The 7,752-nt window shown below is 32.4% G+C and overlaps 1 long non-coding RNA gene across 1 annotated transcript; it reads right to left on the reverse strand.

Annotated features, from left to right (window-relative positions):
• Positions 1 to 4,604: 4,604 nt before the first annotated feature.
• Positions 4,605 to 6,125, reverse strand: LOC139876770 (uncharacterized). Its single transcript, XR_011768278.1, has 3 exons — positions 5,932 to 6,125; positions 5,580 to 5,681; positions 4,605 to 5,400 (listed from the first exon to the last, which is right to left on the reverse strand). It is a non-coding gene; the product is annotated as an uncharacterized lncRNA (long non-coding RNA).
• Between the last annotated feature and the right edge of the window lie 1,627 nt (positions 6,126 to 7,752).

Below are 7,752 nucleotides of genomic sequence, written 5' to 3' on the forward strand. Positions count from 1 at the left end.
TTGCAGAAGTTAATAAAGAATTACTGATGAAAAATCAAGAATCTCGTCCTACCGGTGCGCTAGCATTTCCTGAAGCTAATGCTATTAACAATAATAATAATAAAAGAAGAAATGCACATGGACGAGGGCGTGGACAAGGTCGTAGCCATATTGGCCAAAACCATCATCATGGAAATTACCATAACAATAATAAAAATCATAACTATGTTCGAAATCACCCTTATGGTAATGGTCGTGGTGGTGGTCGTGGTCATGGTGGTCGTGGTCGTGGACAAAGAAATAATAATCCACAAAATTATAAAATTCAAACACCATACAATCCCACAAATCACAATGTTGAAGAAGGCTCTTCAAAGAATGTTGAAGATTCTTGTTACCGATGTGGTAAAATTGGCCACTGGTCTAAAAACTGTCGAACAAATCAACATTCTGTTAATCGGTATCAAGAATCCCTAAAGGGAAAAGGAAAAGAAGCAAATCTTGTGGATGACCTTGATACAAAAATCACTGAGCCAACTTGTGACTACTTTAATGAATAAATTTCTAATATCTATATATATAGATATCCTATTATATGTTCTCGTTAAATAAATGGTTGTAGATTTTCAATCTACACCATATCTAGTTTACTACATATTTCCTTATTATGTGCTATTGTTTGTAACATGTTTTGAATGTAATATATTGATGAATTATGTACTCATTATTTGTTTCTCATATTTTTTTTTGAAGTTCACGATGTATACTGCTGGAGTAAGAAATCAGTCAAATGGTGGAGATATTTGTATTGCAGACAGTGGTGCTACTCACACCATACTCAAATCTAAAAAATATTTCACAGACTTGAAAGCAACGGAAGGAACTATACATACTATATCAGGTCCTGTGGACTTAATAAAAGGAATGGGAAAGGCAAAATTCATGTTACCAAATGGTACGAATTTTATGATAAATAATGCCTTATTTTCTCCCATGTCAAAGAGAAATTTGTTAAGTTTCTCTGACATATACCAAAATGGATATGATTATCAGTCAGTGACAACAGAAAATGAAAAATATTTAAGTATCACTGATAAGAATCGTGTAATTGAAAAACTACCAAGACTTCATTCTGGTTTACATTATACACATATAAATGTACCTGAAGTAAATGTGGTAGTTAAAGAAAAATCATGTGATCCTGTAATGATCAGTTTATGGCATGAGAGATTAGGCCACCCAGGATCAACAATGATGAAAAGAATAATACAAAATACACATGGACATCCATTGGCGGATCAAAGGATCCCTCATGATGCACTTATCCCATGTACATCATGCTCACTTGGAAAGTTGATAATAAGACCATCACCTCTTAAGGTTGAAAAAGAATCACCAATGTTTCTTGAAAGAATTCAAGGTGATATATGTGGACCAATTCATCCACCATGTGGACCATTTAGATATTTTATGGTTCTAATAGACGCATCTAGTAGATGGTCTCATGTTTGTCTATTATCAAGTCGAAATATGGCATTTGCAAAATTTCTTGCTCAAATTATTAAATTGAGAGCACATTTTCCTGATTATACTATTAAAAGGGTGAGACTAGATAATGCCGGTGAGTTTACGTCTCAAGCATTTAATAATTTTTGCATGTCTATTGGGATTATTGTTGAACATCCCGTTGCCCATGTGCATACACAAAATGGTTTAGCTGAATCATTAATTAAACGATTGCAGCTAATAGCTAGACCATTGATAATGCGAACAAAACTCCCAATATCTGTATGGGGCCATGCAATTTTGCATGCTGCATCATTGATTCGCATTAGACCAAGCGCAAGTCATACATATTCTCCCTTGCAACTTGCTTTTGGCCATCAGCCAAATATTTCCCACCTTAGAACATTTAGTTGTGCGGTTTATGTCCCTATCGCACCACCACAACGTACTAAAATGGGTCCTCAAAGAAGGATGGGAATATATGTTAGATATGAAACATCTTCAATAATAAGATATATTGAACCCATGACGGGTGATGTTTTTACAGCACGTTTTGCTGATTGTCACTTTAATGAAACATTATTCCCTAGATTAGGGGGAGAAATAAAAAATAAAGAAAATGATGTTTCATGGTGTGAAACTCAATTAATGTATCTTGATCCTCGCACAAAAGAATGCGAGACCGAAGTTCAAAAAATAATGCATATGCAAGTACTTGCGAATAAATTGCCCGATGCATTTACAGATACAAAAAGGGTGACTAAATCATATATACCAGCAGCAAATGCTCCAGCTCGAATTGAAATTCCAAAAACTGGCAATAATGTCATTCTTGAGTCTTTGCCACGCCAGAAACGTGGGAGACCAATTGGTTCCAAAGACAAAAATCCTCGAAAAAGAAAATCAGCTGATAATGAGGTAAAAGAAAGTGTTCAAGAAGAACTACAAGTCAATACTCCTTCTGCAGAGGAGATTGATGATGTCAATACGGAATTTTCAATCAATTATGCACATTCAAAAATATTATGGAACCGAAATGAAATGAAAAATCTTGATGAGATATTTTCATATAATGTTGCATATGACATCATGAATGATGATGATGATCCAGAACCAAAATCTGTCATGGAATGTCAAAATAGACATGATTGGGATCATTGGAAAGGAGCAATACGAGCTGAATTTGAATCGCTCAATAAAAGAAAAGTTTTCGGATCTATCATTCTCACACCTAAAGATGTGAAACCTGTGGGATATAGATGGGTTTTTTGTGCGAAAAAGAAATGAGAAAAATGAAGTTACAAGGTATAAAGCTAGACTTGTAGCTCAAGGTTTTTCTCAAAGACCAGGAATTGATTATGAGGAAACTTATTCTCCTGTTATGGATGCAATTACTTTTAGATACTTAATCAGCCTGGCAGTTTCTAAAAATTTAGAAATGCATCTCATGGATGTTGTGACTGCTTATCTTTATGGATCACTTGATAGTGATATATATATGAAGATACCTGAAGGATTTAAGGTATCAGAAGCAACCAATGCAAAACCCAAAGAAATGTACTCAATCAAGTTACAAAGGTCTTTATATGGGTTGAAACAATCGGGTCGCATGTGGTATAAACGATTAAGTGATTACTTGATAAGCAAAGGGTATACTAATAATCTTATTTGCCCATGTGTTTTCATTAAGAAAACAACATCCGGATATGTGATCATAGCTGTTTATGTTGATGATCTTAATATCATAGGTACAAATAAAGAGATCCATGAAGCCATTCAACTTCTAAAGAAAGAATTTGAAATGAAAGATCTAGAAAAAACCAAGTATTGCCTTGGTTTACAAATTGAACATATGCCTAATGGTTTACTTGTACATCAAACAACATATACTGAAAAGATTTTAAAACGTTTTAATATGGACAAGGCAAAACCATTAAGTACTCATATGGTTGTTAGATCACTTAATGTTGACACTGATCCATTTCGTCCCTGTGAAGATCATGAAGATATCCTGGGACCAGAAGTACCATATCTTAGTGCAATTGGAGCTCTTATGTATCTTACAAATTGTACAAGACCTGACATTTCTTTTGCAGTTAATTTGCTGGCAAGATTCAGCTCAACTCCTACCAAAAGACACTGGAATGGGATCAAACACATATTTCGATACCTTCGAGGAACTACTGATTTAGGATTATTTTTTTCTAACAATTCAAAACAAAATTTAGTTGGTTATGCAGATGCAGGTTATTTATCTGATCCACATAAAGCCAAATCTCAAACTGGATATGTATTCCTAAATGGCGGTACCGCAATATCATGGCGTTCTCAAAAACAAACACTTGTTGCAACATCATCAAATCATGCTGAAGTGATTGCATTACATGAAGCTACTCGGGAATGTTTTTGGTTGAGATCAATGACACAACTCATTACTGATTTTTGTGGACTAGAACGCGATAAAAGCCCAACAACTATCTATGAAGATAATGCAGCTTGCATAGCACAGATGAAAGAAGGGTATATCAAAAGTGACCGAACGAAACACATACCTCCTAGATTCTTCTCTTACACTCAAGATCTCATCAAAGACAACCAGATTGAAATGAGACATGTTCAATCTAGCAAAAACTCTGCTGATCTTTTCACCAAAGCACTTCCAACTGCTATTTTCAAAACGCATGTTCACAATATTGGCATGAGGCATGTTCAAAACATGTGACGACTCAATGATGTCTACTTGAGGGGGAGTCAACTCTATGCTGCACTCTTTTTCCCTTGGCTAAAGTTTTTATCCCACTGGGTTTTTCTTTAGCAAGATTTTTAACGAGGCAGTACTAAGTTGCTCTTTAATAATTTGTCATCCAAGGGGGAGTGTAATGATAAAGACATAAAGTGGATGACAAACTATGTTCATGATCACGGGTGTATTATTATTTCACCTAACTGCACAGTAAAATTTATAGTATAAATATAGGATCGAATGTAATGAGTTTTTGCACCATTCACTTCAATAAGATTTATTACTCTCTCCTTTCTCTTTAATATCAGTAGTCCATAACCAAGAGTCAGATCACTAAAGGTAGTTATAAACTTTTAAATTATAACATCCATGAAATTAACCACTAACATCACCAAAATTCACATTTCCTGTAATACATAATATGCAACTAATTTGGGGAAAATAAAAAATTAGAATTTTTCAAAAGAGATGATCTATTGTCAAAAAAGGCGTATTATTTTCTATTTAAGTAAAATGTGATTTCAAGTAACCTCCAACTATGAAAAACTAATATCCTAAAAATTCAAGTTACCTCAGTGTAAGAAAAATGACATCGAATCGAAACTCCTAAAAACACAAACGTAACTGTTCTACGTTTAAAACGAAATAAAACTGAAATTTTACCTTAGATGAGGACAAACGATACTTCTAGGTTACTGGGGAGTGATTTTAATGCAACAATTGCTCCGAAACTTACAGCTTCAATTCAACATCTCTAGCTTCCTCTTTGTCAGGGACGGTATTTGATCACATTAATAGGTATGGTTTGTTGCAACATTCTTGTACCAAAACAATGATCGTCTAACAAAGTTTTTTACAAACATGTGATTTTTTTATCTCAAAAGCAGCAGCCATAATTGATCCACCTTCACATGAGTGACATGACTCTAAACTCAAGTTTCCTCAACACACACAAAACTATTAACTCACCACTATGAGACGATCACTATGATGAAACAATATATGTTAAAACGTGAACAGTTGAACACTTATCTATACACATGTGTTAAAACAAACAAAGACATACAAATAAGCAATACCATTGCATTTTGCTGCAATTTCTTGTTTGACTCTGCCATGGCTCCTAGGAAATCCGTCACTGGCACCTAAAAAGTCCTTCAGTTTACCCAAAACTAAAGCAAAAAGTAGAAAACATGAGCAAAACCAATATGGTCTCCATATCTAACACTTAGGGTATGGCTGTTTAGTTTGCTTTAATCTTAGACATATTCATATTTAATCTGTCTGTGAGAATGTCTAGTCATAAACATGAAAACTAAACAACAACGGTAATATGTTTTTAAAAGAGTACCTTTAGCTACAGCAACAGCAGCAGTAGAGAATCTCACGGTGAATGATATAACTTGCACCGACTTTACAGTAGCAGAATTTGAGAGTACCTAAAATCAAAGAACTATGGAAGGCTTAATCAAATACACACTCATCATTGATTGAAGCATTTTATCGGACAGTTAGAAGGCTTAATTGAAATATTTCTTAATTATATTCCAAGATTCATCGATTACAAAACAAAAAGGGAAAAAAACAAACTAAATAGTTTAACAATAGATTAACCCAAGAAAAAAAATAGAATAACTCAATTGTTTAACAATCGATTAGCAAACGATATAAATCGTTCAGAACGAAATAGAATAATCCATTACCAATTGGAGATACACGAAATTGATTGTTATCACAAATCAATTAACCAATATAATTGCACGCGACCCTAATTGCATAGATTGAATTCATCTAGAGATGATGAAACAATTTTTTTGTGTGCTGCACCCTAATTGCATGGATGGAACTCATCTGGAGACGTGATAATTTTTAAGCGAAGAACCCCTAATTGAAATTAACCTACATCATGTTTTGATACGAATCCCGTGTTTTTTTTTTTTTTTTTTTTTTGGTTGGTTCAGAGGGCATTTTAGGGATGTAGTGTCAAAATACGAGGAGAGATACAATTGTTGAGTTATCAAGGGTTTTAATGGTTGAGATTAAAAGTAGAATTTGCATCTAATGGTTATTTCTTTGACATGTAAGCTATTTTTAAGGGTGATTAGCTAAAACTAACTTTGTTATTATTATATATAATATAGATAGATAATAGATAATAATAATAATAATAATAATAATAATAATAATAATAAATAGAATTATTAGTTTGAATTATTAGTGTATATAACTATGCACATACATGTAGAAACGTTTGTATAATATGTGTATAAATACTTGTTGAATACCAACAAAAATATAAGTATTGACATCCTACTTAATTAAAATGATTTTTAAAACTCAATTGTTATATAACATAGTTATTAAAATTAATAACCATACGTTTTGTTGTCTTAAAATATATTTTTCTCGTTTTCACTAACCGTAGTTTTTTTAAAAAAAACATGTAACCAATATTAATAATAGTATATTAAAAAAAATTACATACAAAATTGTAAATTTTAAGTAACATTTGTTAAGTTTTTAACGAAAAGTTAACGTAAAAAGTCGGGTTATTACAGTTTAAAGGTTAAAATAATGAAAATCGTTATATCATAAAACGTTTTAGAAAAGTAGAATTATATATATTCATAATAGGTTTCAAGTTTTTAAATTACAGTCTGTTGGTGAAGCATGCGATAAAATTCAAAGGTTAAATAAACGTATGAAATCATCTTAATGAAAAATGTCGAGTTACTTAACTTGTCGATATCTAACATCTAAGTTATTTACACTCCACGTTCTTACTTATAAATCACTTTACCATTTTCCGAATGTTGTCAAAAAGAATAGATTTCTTAAATCACAGTGGACCTTATAACATAGACCCGTAATCATATCACAATGTATCTGATAAATCAATCATTTGATATTATCTTCTCATTCCATCGATAAACATATTGAAACAAATACGTTCATGTAAAGTATTATACGTTAAATACTTTATTAATATTCTCAAGTTATAATATATATATACATATTTATATATAAATAACGGTTCGTGAATCGTCGGAATTTGGTCGAGGTTATAATGAATGTATGAACACAACTTAAAATTCTTGAGATTTAACTTAACAAACTTTGTTTATCGTGTCAGAAAAATATAAAGATAAAGTTTAAATTTGGTTGGAAATTTCCGGGTTGTCACAGTACCTACCCGTTAAAGAAATTTCGTCCCAAAATTTGAATGGGATGGTCATAGCTGACAATAAGTATGTTTTCATGACGTATACGAGTTGAAAATTAGAGTTTTATTATCATCAAGTAATATAGATAAAGTAATTTGATTTTTATAAAGAGTACGAGTGAAGTTATCACAAAAGAATGAAGTGAGTAAATGCACGTTCTTTTTAACCAATGCCATAGTCACGGTTGGTTTCCAGAATTCAAGGAATTTAGAGAAAATCTTCGTAATAAGATTTGGTTCTTCGGTAATTAAGGAAGTTAGGATCCGCTTCGATTAAATGCGATATTCTGTTTTGATTTCT

The sequence above is a fragment of the Rutidosis leptorrhynchoides genome, chromosome 11 (assembly GCF_046630445.1).
Source record: "Rutidosis leptorrhynchoides isolate AG116_Rl617_1_P2 chromosome 11, CSIRO_AGI_Rlap_v1, whole genome shotgun sequence".
Classification (NCBI taxonomy): Eukaryota; Viridiplantae; Streptophyta; class Magnoliopsida; order Asterales; family Asteraceae; genus Rutidosis; species Rutidosis leptorrhynchoides.